This window comes from Xiphophorus couchianus, chromosome 3 (genome assembly GCF_001444195.1).
Source record: "Xiphophorus couchianus chromosome 3, X_couchianus-1.0, whole genome shotgun sequence".
Taxonomy (NCBI): Eukaryota; Metazoa; Chordata; class Actinopteri; order Cyprinodontiformes; family Poeciliidae; genus Xiphophorus; species Xiphophorus couchianus.
Genome location: NC_040230.1, coordinates 4,201,938 through 4,216,861, shown reverse-complemented (window position 1 = coordinate 4,216,861; position 14,924 = coordinate 4,201,938). Strand labels below are relative to the sequence as shown.

At 35.6% G+C, this 14,924-nt stretch overlaps 1 long non-coding RNA gene across 1 annotated transcript; it reads left to right on the top strand.

Annotated features, from left to right (window-relative positions):
• The first annotated feature begins 5,051 nt into the window (after positions 1-5,051).
• LOC114141628 (uncharacterized) lies at positions 5,052-13,851 on the top strand. The gene is made up of 2 exons (XR_003594881.1): positions 5,052-9,170; positions 11,318-13,851. It is a non-coding gene; the product is annotated as an uncharacterized LOC114141628 (long non-coding RNA).
• Positions 13,852-14,924: the final 1,073 nt, after the last annotated feature.

Genomic DNA, 14,924 nt, shown 5'->3' with positions numbered 1-14,924 from the left:
AGTTTTTATTTTGAAGATTAATTTGCACCCAAGCTTTAGCTTCCTGCCTGATGCTTTAATATTTCAACACAATGTTGTTTTCTCATAATGCCATCTATTTTGTGAAGCACACCACTCTCTTGGTACAGAACACCCCACAACATGCTCCCGCTGCTGCTTTTTATATTGACAGCATGTTATATTTTATTTTTATTTTTATTTTGTCTACAATTGCTACTCAGTGGTGGTTGTTGTGTGTCTTGTCTCTATGCTGCTGTAACTGCGAAATAATTTCCCTGCTGGGATGAATAAAGTAATTCTATTCTATTCTATTCTATTCTATCCTATTCTATTCTATTCTATGATGCTGCCACCACTCTACTTTAGGTGATCTCAGGTTTCAAGCATTGAACGTTTTTCTCCACATGGAAAAAGTGTGGATAACTAAGCCAAACAATGTTAGTTTCTTTGGATCACAGTATATTTATTCTAAAATGAAGTTCTCTGGAGACATTTTATGTAACTTGAGAAATTGTGTGGCTTTTGGAGTAATGGCTTCTTCATTGCAGCATGACAGTTTCTTAAGTTTCTTTTTTGCTTTTTGTTTTTTTAGTTCTGGGGTTGATATGCAAATGTCACTCAAAAACACATCCTTCTCTGCTGCACAGAACCAGTGTGCTTCCAGGACAGTATGATGTCTGCTTCATGCTTCACTTCCCTTCAATTTATTTTTGTCCATATGGTAATATGAGGTATTTGCTCTAAATTTGTGGTAATGTTTGCTTTGCCTTGATTTGTCATGATAGATTAGAGTCTTTCTAAACACATCCAAGTAATTTATAATAACATACAATTTAAGAAAATATTGCAAACAAATTTTAAAAACTTTACCAAAATTTTATATTGCAGATATTCCTTATCTTCCTACAATGGTTTCATTCACTGCTTCATTAAGTCATTATTTTTCATGTTTTGATGTGTTGTGAACATATACTGCTAGTGGCCACAATCTCAGGAATATTTTTGCAGAATCTGCTCTGCTGGCTTTTCTACACTGAGTAGTTCCTGTTGAAAGCTATTAATCACTGAGGTGAAAAAAACTAACAGGTTGGGTAAAAATGTGCATTTTGGTGAAGTAAAAACAAGTGTCCCCTGAAAAACTTCTAAAACATAAAACTTGATATTTATATTGACCTGATTGATGTTTTATGGGTTGTTGTTTGTAAGGTTACACAGTCAGTTGGGTTGTTTAGCCTGTGATAAAGGAAGCATTTTTTATAGTTATATTTTCACCAAGTTATTCATTCCAAACTAATTATTTAATTATCAGACTAAATATTTAGTTAAGCTAAATATTTTGTCCCAAATTAATTATTTAGTTACCAAATTAAATATTTAGCTCCAAACTAAGTATTTAGTTGGAAAGCTAATAAGCTAAGAATTTATTATATGAAATGAGTATTTATCTCCAAACAAAATTTTTAGTTTGTATAATAAATATTTAGCTTCAAACTAAATATTTAGTTAACAAGCTAAATATTTAGCTTCAGATTAAATATTTAGTTAGCAAGCTGCTACCTAAATAGCACACTAAATAACAAATATTTAGTTAGCATGCTAACTAAATATTTAGTTTGGAGCTGTGAACTAAATATTACATTGGTAATTAATTATTTAATTTGAAACAGTGACATTTTGGTTTGTGATCACATAGCTGTTCTATTTTCTTTTCCTGTACTTATTGACATCTATATTCAGATATTTCCTGCCTGTGATGGAACATTGACAATTTTTTTCTGTCTTCGTAAATAAATAATATCCGGTGTCAATTGAACATTTTGCATCCTCTTTCATTTTGAAGTATTAAAGTGCATGCCGTATTGAGATGCAAATGGTTGGCCAGGGTGGAATCTAAAAGATCCTCATAGACAGGCGCAAATAAATATATCACTCACATTTTTACAGTAAAATGGACACTGGTTTGAATTTCTAAAACAATAAAACGTCCTGTGGTATTCAGGGGTTTTTTATTTTGTCATCTATTGCCACAAAATATAAACCATTTCTGAAAACCTCAGTCCACAGATTGTAGAGACAGCAGTTTTGACACCTGCATTCTCGTCCTGAGGATACACAATATTGTTGTGTTTTTAGTCACTGGGAGTAGAAGTGAATGTGATCATTCATGATGATATAACAAACTGATGACTGATAATGCCATGACACAATTAGCAAATGCTGACAAAGATAATGAACACTGATAATGTTGATGATACTTGACTGTACATGAAACCTGCAGATCAAAAGTGACATAAAGCTGAATCTTTTTTGATTGAAATCCAAACTATCATGTACTAAGTGTACCATGAATTTTATTTTCTTCTCAGTAGACCCAGTGTTCCCTTAATAAAATGGATTGATAATAATAACAAAAAAAAAAAACAACATATTTCCACAGTAGCTACTGTAATCCCAAGTTTCTGGACAGGTATTGAGGGATCAAGTTGAAGTGACCTCATCACAACAACCTGTGAATCTATTTTGTTTTATAAAAACTTTTACTTTTCTTCCAACTTTGGATCTGAAGAAAAGAGAAAAGTGACTGCTTTTCTGGTGTTGTATTCATGATTCATGTACACACACACACACGCACACCCCCCCACACACACACACAATCTCACTCATTCAAACAAACAGTCATGCCTTTAGGAAACACATAAACACACTTGAACCTGTTCCACAAATAAATTAAATTACAAGGAAAAACATGAACCCCCCACCAAAAAACGTGCACTTCAACAGCTATCACAAGAAAAAAACATTTGTCCTTTTTCATGTCTTATTTACTGATTAATCATTTGTCTCTCGGGAGATCTAGTCAGTTTTCCCTGACATGTTGCGATTAGCTTCTATCAAAGCAAAACCACAAGCCAAACAAACCCTTCAACACCCACACAGACATATATACAGAGACGCACACACAAAAACATATCCTCCATCTCGCCTAATCGGCGCTCCAGCATGACGCCACTAAAGAATCTGAGCGGTATCCCCAGCGACTGCTTTCCTGTAAGTGCTTTGCAGAATCATGTCGTGATGTCGCTGAGACAGAAGTGGAAGGTCACTGGTCTGAATGGGTGACAAAACCCGTTTACTTCTCTATCCCTTTATTTTGCTTCCCAGAAATATTTTTTGTCTCCAAATCTTTCTGACAGGAAGTCAAAGACTCTGTTGGTGTTGCTGCCAAATGATATGCAGTAAATATTTCTTTTGGATGTGTTCTGTTAAAGGTACAATTATGGAAGGTGTCACCCTCTGTACTTCATTAAAAGCATTCACCATAAATGAGATCCAGATGATTGAAAGCAAATATGAAAGAATTAGATCCATATTTCCTATAAATCCATTCATCTTGTTCTTTTTCAGTGTTCTCTCTTTTGTCTTTAATTAAAATGGAAAAAGCTGTTGGACAATAATTTCTTTCATTTGATCTTTTGCTTATTTCCCAAAAGCAACACACTGTTTTTGTTAGCATATTAGATGCTAATCAGTGCTAATCTTGGCCATAAGGTGAGCACAACACTATGATTAAATCAGCAACACCATCAGATCAAAAATCACCAGATCCTTAGAGGATATAATAGTAACTTTCTTGAAAGTTAAAGTCTCAAATTGACATCAGCCTATTGCTGATTACCTTCATTCCATTTTTATATGTTATTGATAAAGCAACAGGACATAACATGACAAACCATAACCAAAGGAAAACTACCAAATATTAGGTAAATGTGTACAGTAGATGCTGAGGATTGGACGGGGTTAGAGACTACAACTGAATACATGAGACCACTCAAAAAAATGCTTCTAGCTGCCTTTTTAAAATACCAAACATCAAATATACCTTAATATGCATCAAAACATAATGAAAGATGCAAACAACTGATATTCCGTCTGGTTATGATGCTTCTCCAGCCAGAGATCATCTCTCTTGTGTGTCAGATGTTGACACATGTTTTGTGTGTCAACATCTTGTTATAAAATCACAGTTTCTTCAGGAAATCTGAAAACTCAAAGCTGAGCTTGAAGCTACCTCTACTAGCGCCCAATTAATGTATGACTTCCCTAAAGTCTGAAAGATCTTCATGACAGTTAAAATGTGCCTGGATTACATCAAAATTATTTCAAATGTGACGGTCAACATATGATGCTCTGTTATTGTGAAGTAGGACTTTCCCTGCTGCTTTGCACAATTGGTATCACATCTGCACCAGGATGTTTTCTGACATTTTTGGAAATTTCCCTATATAAATGAGAGATTTACGCACCTCTACCATCAGTGTCAGCCTTGCTGCAGAGGAGGGAAGACCAAAACAATTTTAAAATGGTGGTCTCTGTGCTCATATATATATATATATATATAAATATTTATTTAACCAGAAATAAAATCAAGACCTCTTTCAATAGGGTGACCTGTGAAAGAAGTCACCCTGGTGAAAATAAGAAATTTGACGAAATGCCCAAATTAATTTCTTCATTGATCTTTGTGAGTTGATTGCCCCAAGGCTCTGAAGGCTAAAGTTTTTTGAGATGTAAATATGAAGCCAGAACTTTATTTTAAGTGCACCATGAAAAGTATGCAATTGGGACCCTTGCATGTACTTGAGTGCACGGTTTTGATCATCACACTGTATTTACTGGAGCAGAGATTATGAATTACTAATCTCAAGATCATAGAAGAACATTGAACGGAAAACAATTCCTTGCATCACTTTGCATTATTGGAGTGTGGCAGCTCGGTGTAGATATGTTGAGGCTGTAGTCTTGGCATGAGGTTAGCATAGCCAGTCCTACTTCAAATTCTCTAATAATCAATCCAAGCCAGTGATTCATGTGATTCATACATTATGGATAACCTGTCATTGTTGCTCCCAGACTCCTCTACACCACAACTCATTGACTCAGCAGTCAACTAGACAGCAACAAAACCTAAAGTCATGCAAAACTATCTGTAATCCTTGAAGTTTTCAAATGTTTTCTTGTTTCAGCTACAAATTAATGGTATTTTATTGGGATTTGACATGACAGACAAACACAAAATGGTACATAATTGTGAAATGGAAAGAAAAGGATACAGTTTTCAACATTTGTACAAGTAAAACCAAAAAAGCGTGGTGAACATTTGCATTCAAACTCTTTGCATAAGAGTACCTAAATAACAAATTGAGTTTATTTGTATGTAATCTTATAACAAATACAGCTGTTTTTTGAGTACACTAGAGAACAAAAAGCATAATGAAGGACAAAGCTGTGGAAAAGATTAAAGAAAGGTTACATTATAAAACAATGAATCTGATGTTAAAATGAAATGCATTATCTGAAAATAAAAACAATAGGCAGTAAACCTATGGTAATAGTGTAGTAGCTGCAGAAGAAAATGCATGGAGCCAAAGATTTCTTCATATCATTTAAAATAATAAAATGTTTAAACATCAATTAATGTATAATACTTTTCACTTAGTGAACCAAGTTACTTAAAATATGGAAAGTTTTCAATAATATTCTAATTTATTTTATATAACTGCAGTTCAAGGGGTATAAACCCATTCACTAATTAACTAATATGTGCTTTTCTAGTGTATATAAGGGGACATGAAAGAACTCAATCATTTGCTTATTTATAGCAACACAGGTGTTATAGATGATATCAGTATGGTCTCAAACAGACTCAGCCTGCAACTAATAAAATCTTGAGGTTTAGAAAAGACTGTAATACCTTCCACGTGGCTTTTTATGAACCACTGTGATTGACAGCTGCAGCTCTGATAACTCTCCCACCTATTCACCTCACTGTTGACTTTTACAGCATGTGTTTAAAGTATAAGATTTGACTTTCTCCAGAATCCCAGTTCTACTGCAGCAGTCTGAAAGTTACACTAGCAAGACACAACGTGCCGTGATGCAATGCTGTGGTGGGCTAAATGTTTCTACAATACTGCCATGTTAGCAGAATTTACCTTGGCTGGTTTATACATGGTAGGATTAAGTCTGATTGTTGTGTTTGTTATTACTGTAGAGAGTAATCCACTGTGAGAACAAAATATAGTTCTTTAGTATGGAAGGTTTCGACTCTGAATGGAAAACAGATGAATAACAACACTCTCATAAGAAACATAAGTTTCTTTTTCACAGCAACATGTATCATTATTAAAAACAGAGTTGAGTACTAAGTTAAATTTATTTGAGGAACTTTGTAAAAAAATTACTTTTAGAAATATGTTTACTACACTGTCCTTTTAACTTGTATGTTTATTATGAAATATTACTACTATGATTACATTGCTAATTATGAATGAGTTTCATTTTTGTCTTTGAAACGGCAAGGTTTCCACATTTTGGTCTGTATGATGATGTAATGTTTAAATATCAAATGACTGATGTTTGGATCAGTTTCTACTCGAGTAGCCTTTTTACCAAATACTTTTACACTCTGGTAATTTCATGGACAGTTACTTTGTGCTTTTGGAGGAGTAGAAATAAGTTGAAGCTACTCTTACTTGATTGCAGTTTTTGGATACTCAGTACACCTCTGCTTGAAATGGGAGCCTTGTGAAAAGGTAAAACGCTGTCATCAGCTCCCAAGCTGGAAATGAGTTGGAGGCTGACAGGCTCTTAATTTTGCCACATCACAGAAGCCCCTGTATGGCGCAGGAAGTGAGTGCATGATAGCTGATGTGGTTCTTCCAAACCACAAGTTAAAAATAAAGTGGCTCCTACCTTCCTATCAGAATCAAACTTCTTACTTTAATCACACCTTTATGGTTTTTATTCTTTATAACATAATTCTGATGTGTCTTAATTATCAGACAAAGTTTTAATGAACAACCATGCAGACAAGATTAAATGCACATAGAACTATATATATATGTATATATATATTGTATATATATATATATATAAAATACATGGGAGATAAATGTGAATCAAGCACCAAACCAAAACAAGATCCTGTGGTTTGAAATTATTTCATGTTTTTCTGCTTTTAAATTCATTTATCCCATTTTTATGCAAACACAAAGAAGATCATGACTCCACTGTTTTATTTTTCTCAGCTGAAACCATGGCAGCTTCAATAATCTGACTTGTTTCTCGCTCTGCACCATTTTGGATTCCACACTGCAGTTTGGCTTTATGATTTCCATCTTTGTCTGTCTGTAGCAGGCCAGACATCTCATTAAAGATCAGCGTCTCAGGCTGTCGAACATGTGTAGGGGGTTGACGAAGTGACTCAGCAGAAAGCAGCCCGCCGACTCTTCCTGAATCTCCCACATGTGGAGCCTCTGTCTTCTTCAATTCTTCTTGAAACCGCAAACAGCCAGATTCTCTTCCTGTACACCATCCACACGTTCGGATCCACTCACACGCAGCTGAGCCGCTCAGCGATGAAGTGTTTTATATGGTTACTGGAAAGCTATGGATACCCTGGAGGGTTTGATGGGATTTGAAGATGATCGCTTGCCCACAAATCCACACTTTAATGATGATGGACAACTCACTGAAAACTGAATTAACAGTTAGTGTAGCATCATCACTGACTGTCGAAACCAGACGGCTCACTACTAAACATATGCAGGTTTATGCTAATTATATTAATATGGACAAATAGCTGGACATTTTTATATTTAATATATCAGTTTTCAACATCAGTGGATAAGCCCTCAGAACCCAATAATCATGAAACGCCCCCTTAAAGTGTTTCCATGTTCTCAACACTAAGTTCCAATCTTTTCTCTATCACACCAGTGAACACCTTGAAAACCTAGTGGCAAAGATCTTGTCATGGTTACTGCTGATCATTTTAAACACTACAACTTAAAATGACACAGAGTCGATTGTAAACAAGTACAGCCAAACCATAGAAGTGAGATTCCCTCGGTTGTCCTTGTCAAACCATGAATGTTTGCTTCATAGGTCGTTGCTACCAAGTCCACTTCTCGGAAAGTCCTTACTCGGCCTGTCTCACAACACAAAATCCCACGCAACATCAAAACATTTCATACTTTTCCCAAAATAGCCTCCTTGACCAGGAAATGGATGAAGAAACTACACAAAATTACCCATGACAAAAAATAAATAAATAAATAAAAAATATAGAAAGCATGACAAAAAAGGGACACAATGACATTCCCATGAAATTTCAAAATTGCATAATTTTATTATGTAGTTTTTTTTCCCCCATAGGGAAAATAAGAGAGAATCTATTTGTTATAACAGAATTAAAGAACTACATCCAATACAAAACAGACTCCTGTCATCTGGAGAAATACCAAGAAGACTATGCCGTCAAAGATGGTCAAGAAGCTTTGTGGCATGGTCATCTCATCTTGAATGGGAAAAAACAAAAGGAGATTCTTGTAGATTTGAGAAGAAACAGGTCAAGCAACATTTCTACCATGGAAGAAGTAGAAGAGATGGTGGAGTATAAACATTTCACTGTCCACCTGGATGAACACCAAAGTCATCTACAGGGCTCTAAAACTTTTCGAAATATATTAAAACAACAGTGTATTCAGTCCTTATGACAGAGCCACTGTAATGAGGACTGCTACAGGAGATCCTTCCTGACATCAGCATTTACATCTCTAAACAAAATAGTATAAAACGAGTCATTTAATGTACCTTTAAGGTGAACAAAGTATTTTTAAGTTAAATTTGACAGATTTTAAAATGTAACTTTTGAAATCTGTCAAAAGATTATAAAAGCATTTCCCCTACACATGCTTTTGTAGGAGAGTGATTTGGGGGATTACGGGGGTGGGGGTCCGGTGGGGGAACATTTCAGAAAGAAATGACAGCCGAGAGTTATGCTTGTTTGCAAAATTGATCTGTATCAGACACATTTTTATTTGTTTTTTGCAACACTTGCTTTTATTAATTTACCCTGAGAGAGTTGCATTTTACAGTGGGAAAGTTTGAGTCTCATAGAGACAGGGAAATATTCATTTGAACACAGCTTTAATGCTTGCCCAGTTTGTGACAAACAATACCAGACAGTCAGGAGCCACACATCAACACACAAACACATGCACGGTTGGGTAGCAAACCTGATGTCCCGACCCGAAGGCTATGAGCGGAAAGCGACACACACTGCTTATTAATGGTGTCTGAGAGAGTGTGTGTGTGTGTGTGTGTGTGTTGGTATCGGAGAGGAAGAGATCAAAGTGTAATGGCTTGGCTGCCCCCATCAGCCACATCCTCCCGTCATATTCTCTGTTTCTCTGTGGGTCTGTCCGTCTCCGTCTCTTCACCACCTGCCTATTAGAGGGCGACAAGGTTAATAAAAGGTTGGTGTGTGTGTAGGGGTGTGCGCTGGCATGTGTGTGTGTGTGTGTAAACAGATGACTGCTGAAAGGAGACAGCATTTCCAGGGAAAAGTTTTTTGGTTGTTTTCTCAGACTACTTTGACCTCATGGCAATGAGTGTTTTTTTCTTAACATAAATGCAACAAACATCTGAAAGTTTGAGAACTCAGATTCGAGTCTTTGTTGTTTTGCATATTTTTGAGGTCGTTAATTATTTTTGCATGCAACCATGCAATCAAGGAAATTGAAAACTGCACCTCTGTAGTCTTCAGTAAAACTCAACACAACACAGTTTGTGTTGCAAGCTTTATTTAATAATAAAAAAAGACAAGACACTGAATGTTTTGTCATTCAGTGTCTAATAGGATCCTAATAGGATTAGAATGCACTGCATTTTAAAATTCCAGAATAATTTAAATAAGACCACTGAAAATAAGTTATTTGTTATTTTGTTTTAGGACGACGAGGAAATCAAAACAAAAATGCTTGATCTTTTTCCACAGACCAAGCCTGGTTAAACACTATTTGCTTTGTACAGAGGGTCTGAGCTTTCGACTATTGAGAAACAATTTCTTCCTGGAGGCATGGTCTGTGTTGAAATTTTACCCAGTTGCTAACATTTGCCTATGAGGAATGTAGTGCGTCAGTTCTACGTTATGAAGGTTACCGGAAGTTGTCTGTGCCGTAAACAACAATCCTCCAATCCGAAGAGAAGCCCCAAGCTAAACGAGGCGGCTATTAATGTCAATTTGATATTTGGAAGCTTGGTCAACACGGACTGAATGCCTTCCTTCACTTCCTCTGCTGCCGTTGCTAAAACTACAGGAAGAGTACAATTTTAAAACGAAGCAGAAAATCAACATTGTTCAAAACTTCTGTTTGGTTGCTGGGCCAGTAGAAAATCTACCTGCGAGAATCAGAGTGAAGGGGAGAAAACCCAGACTGAGCTGGAAGTGAGAATTTTTTCAAACAGAGTTGCACATGAATGGCCAGGCTACCACAGACCTAAAATCTAAGGAGAAAACACAGAACTGTGGATGTCATAATAAAGATAACACAGAGAGGAATGTTTTATGAAAAGACTAAATGCTGCTATGTCACAGTTGAGTAAAAAGTATTCAACTGTGACACATTTGACTTGGCGATAAAAGAAAACCCAACTTTGAAAACAATGTGCATTTCATTCTCAAAACAAACAAAAAAATCATTTTAAATAATTAAAGATGAATAGTTGTTTTTCTCTGGACATAATGGCTCTGCAAAATAAAAATACACGACAACTAATCTGTAGTTCCTGCTGTTCTTATTAAGCTGTAAATGAGGAAGGAATTTATACTGAAAGAACATGGAGGAAGAAAGTGTAAAATATTTTTATGTGAATGTGTAGAAATATCTCTTACTTGCTTTAGGAGTAATTAAAAACTTACTGCAAAGTTAAACATAAAAAAAATCTACCAGTATACTGAACTCTAAAATAAAATATAAATATTTATATAAGAGGACTTCTTAAATCACTGTCATCATTTTTTCTTTCAACACCTCCTCAACTGTTGCATTCATAGGATGTTCCAGGTTGTCACGCAAATGCTGGTGACTTGGAAATCACCATTACTGGTTGGATTGAATACCATTAAATGAAAACAAAAATAAACAGGAATAGTTCCTCTTAAGAGAGTCAATAGAGGAAATGAAGTGAAAACAAAAGTGGAGGAGCAATTATGTGATTTGAATACAAAAAGAATATTGCAACTGTCTAAAAGATAAAAGGCCCAACACACAAGACAACAAGCTTTCAGTGCGTCATCTGAGCGCACTCTCAAGTGTGTGTGTGTGTGTGTGTGTGTTTGTGGGGGCGGGGTAAATCGTGTCCTTTGAATCATTCCGAACTTCAAAGGCCGTCGCTCTCGTTAAAAAATGGACATCCAGTCCTCTGTCTTCAGAGACACGACTGAGAGAGAGAGAACCACAGAAAGGAGGAGATGTGTGTGTGTGTGTGTCACGCTGCCAGGAATACAGAGACAAAGAAACACACGCGTACGCTTTTGGTTGTCAGCGTGTTTACTGCTTAAACTTGAGGAAACTCGATTCTTTCTCAACAGAAACCTCGTTCATCGGCTGTTGCACTGTCAGCTTAAATTACCTCCACATAACAGGATTTTGTTACTTTTGATTTATGGGTGTACTGTTAAACTATATTTGACATTTATCTGGGAAGACATGCATTTAAAGTAAGATCTCATTTTTAATTTAATAATCTATGCTTTCCAGTCATTTGGATCCAAACATCTGTTCACATGTTTAAAAACTCATGGATAATGATTGATTTATTGATGTTTTAAAGCAGTGTGCGTAAAGGGACTACACACAAAAACAAAACCATAGAGACAGAAAAACTACAACTGTATGTAAATCAGAAATTGATACATAAGGGCAACTAATCTGGTTCAATTTGTTTAGGATTTGGTGATTTTTCCCGTTTCCAACCAACTCTCACAGCAGCTTACAGAGTTAACGTTTTGAAATGTAAAGTTTGCTGCGACATTCTGATGTCACATGTCCCAGTGTCCCGCTGTAACGTGTTTGTGTGGCTCAGGATGAGAAAAACACTCATGACTTCCTCTTCATCACTAATCACTCTCATCTGTTGATCTTCTTGATCTCTGTCTGATATACAGCAGAGCACAGCAGCCCCCTGAGACGCCTAAAAAAGCAAAACAGTGTGGGGGTGTACAGGCGGGTGTGCACGTGTGTGTTATACAGTTTGTCCTTGTTTGTGGGGACAAGCTAGATTTTGGACATTAATGGAGCCATTTCAGAGCTGAGATGTCATTGTATAGATAATATTAAGACAAATAGAGGAAAGAAAATACATAACTTCATCCTATTCTGAGCTGTAAGCAAGAGATTAAGATCCAAGACAGTTTGACGGTTTTAACAGATTATCTTAATGAAGGTCCTCGCAAGTAAGGTATGATGCGCACGGGAGGCTGTGGTTTCACCACATTATGCAGGACAGTAGGGGACTGAGGGGAAGTAGATGACATAGTTTGTGGTCTGAGCTGATGGTAAAACTGTGTGTGTATGAGAAAGACTGGTTTCACGGAATCTGGTCGAAATCAGGCATACGGTAAACGTGTTTTGGATTTTATTGGATTTTTATTGGAACAGAGAGGGAAGGATTTCCAGTTTGGCTTAATAAAGACATTGGTTATCAACCAGCACAACAAGTTTATGTGTTGTTTCTTAACTGTTATTGTCAGAGCTCAGTACAAAAGTAAATAAGAAAATAGTTGTATATATATTCTCAAATTTGTTACATAACTTTTTTTTCTACATACTTAGGCAATTACGTTTCATATTGAAAAACTGTTTTAAAGGATGGTCAGCATATTCTAAGAGGTTGGAGTCAGCCATTAGTCCCAGTAAAGATGGGCTGGGTTAAAATAATTATACAGTAATCATTTAACGAAGCAGTGTATCTTTTGCCAGGTGTTTTTTTTTTTTTTTTTACATAAGCTTATTTTCAGTTTGCTTAGGTGTCACCTATTTAGAGTAGTTTATAACAAATCTGATAATTTTTTATTAACTTAGTTTCTTAACTACCTATCAATGTGTCTTGCCTGATTGAAAGTAAAATTAATATTTGGTAGAGGATAAAAGTCCTGATTGTCTTGAAGATAATCTGTGAATGGAGCTAAAGATTAGGGTGATGGTTAAGAGGCCTTCCAAAAGAATCGAATTACATTTATTCATTTTTATAAGCAAGGAATTGCTATGGTATGACCGATAAAATATCATTTATAATCACAAAATTCTTTTTGTTTTAATCAGTGGTTCACATCTGTCACATGAAAGATGGCTCAACTGATACAAAAACCACGATCAGTGGAATTTAGGTGTACGACTAAATAGAATGAAATTAAACTATGTTTAGTAACTTAGTATTTTCTAATGATTTAGTTCCATATTCCATTGAAAAACTGCTTAACCATCAATAGAAGAAAATAAAAACACATAGTTTGAAGTAGTTTGTTCATAAGGTATAAATCAGAAGGACAGGACAAAATGAGAGCGTGGATATAAAATGTGGCCGTGATTTAAATCTAAATAGACTGGTTGTTAATTACAGCAAAAGTTTGTAAACCTGCCTGTTTTTTGTATTTCTAAACTGCTGGAGATGGTATAATAAACTAAAGAAAATAAAATGTTAAATATTATTGCTAGCTGGAAGTGTGTATGACCCATGGAATTAGTCACATTTAATTCAACTTCAGAGATTGAGATTTAGGTTGAATTTGTTCAATTCACATTGTGCTGACTTTTAAATGGACTCAATTTATTTAGCACTTTTCTAGTCAAACCAACCAATCAAAGAACTTTACGTCAGATCCACATTTACCCTGTCGCACTGACAAACACGTGCATTCACCCAGTGATGCATAGATCGGTAGACAATTTGGGTTTATGTGTTTTGCCCAAGGGGACAAAACACGTAACTCCAGGAAGGAGGAAGAAGGAAGTAAAAAAAAACAACAACAAAAAAAACACACAACTTCTGGATTCCAAGAAGCATAGCTCTATCACTTAATGAATTGTTTAAAAAAAATGCTATAGTGCCATCTCAACAATGATGAAATTTAATTCTGTCACAATTAACTAACATAATCAATTAAAATAAGCTTGATGATTTCCATTTTTATGATAGATATTTTTGAATAGCAATTTTCTTTATAGAGACTTAACCAATTTATTTTTGGTTTTGTGTGTTCTTTTTCTGTTTTATTATTTATGGTTGTGATTTACTTTGAATATTTAAAATATGTTTTAGTTCTTGTGTTAAGTGTTCTTTACAAAGTTAAAGTTTATTGGTCTTTCAGAGGCCAAACTTAAGTTACTTAAATAATTATAAATATATTACTTGAAAATGGTCTCAAAACAGCATTAATATTGTTTACCGGAATAGTTACTGGATCAATTTATCATCCAGCAACATTTTTTTGTGTGACCGGCCTAATGATATTAAAATTAAGGTACATTTTTGCCAAAATAGCTATGCCATTAGTGACAGTATGAGTATCACATTCTTGTGGGAAGTACAAACCAACTGGATCAAATATTCACAATTAAACAAAAACCATGAACCTTAGTTAAGACTTTCAGGTGTGCAATGGCTCTTAGACATTTGAAACCACCATGATGGGGGATCGTAACCCAGGTGTTGACTTACAAGGAACGTGAAACTGTGTGTTTTGGCTATAATAAACTTCTACGACTGCTTCAGGTAAAGATTTTGGGCTCTTTTTAAAAATATTTACAACTAAACCTGGTCAGAACTTGTCTAGACGATCTGGACAGAATGAGGAGGAATGATGCTATCAGTTCTGATTCAGGTCTAAAGCATCTCAAATTGACATGGAAATAAATTTCTGCAAGCAATTTAACTCATTCCATCTCCGCCCCTCACGAAGCAACACACTCCTGCTCGGCTTTAATTTTCAGAGCCTCTTCTGCCTCGGTGTGCCGTACAGTGTGGGGGATGGATGACGGGCCGGGAAATCCCATTAAAGTGTGTGTCAGACAGTTCAT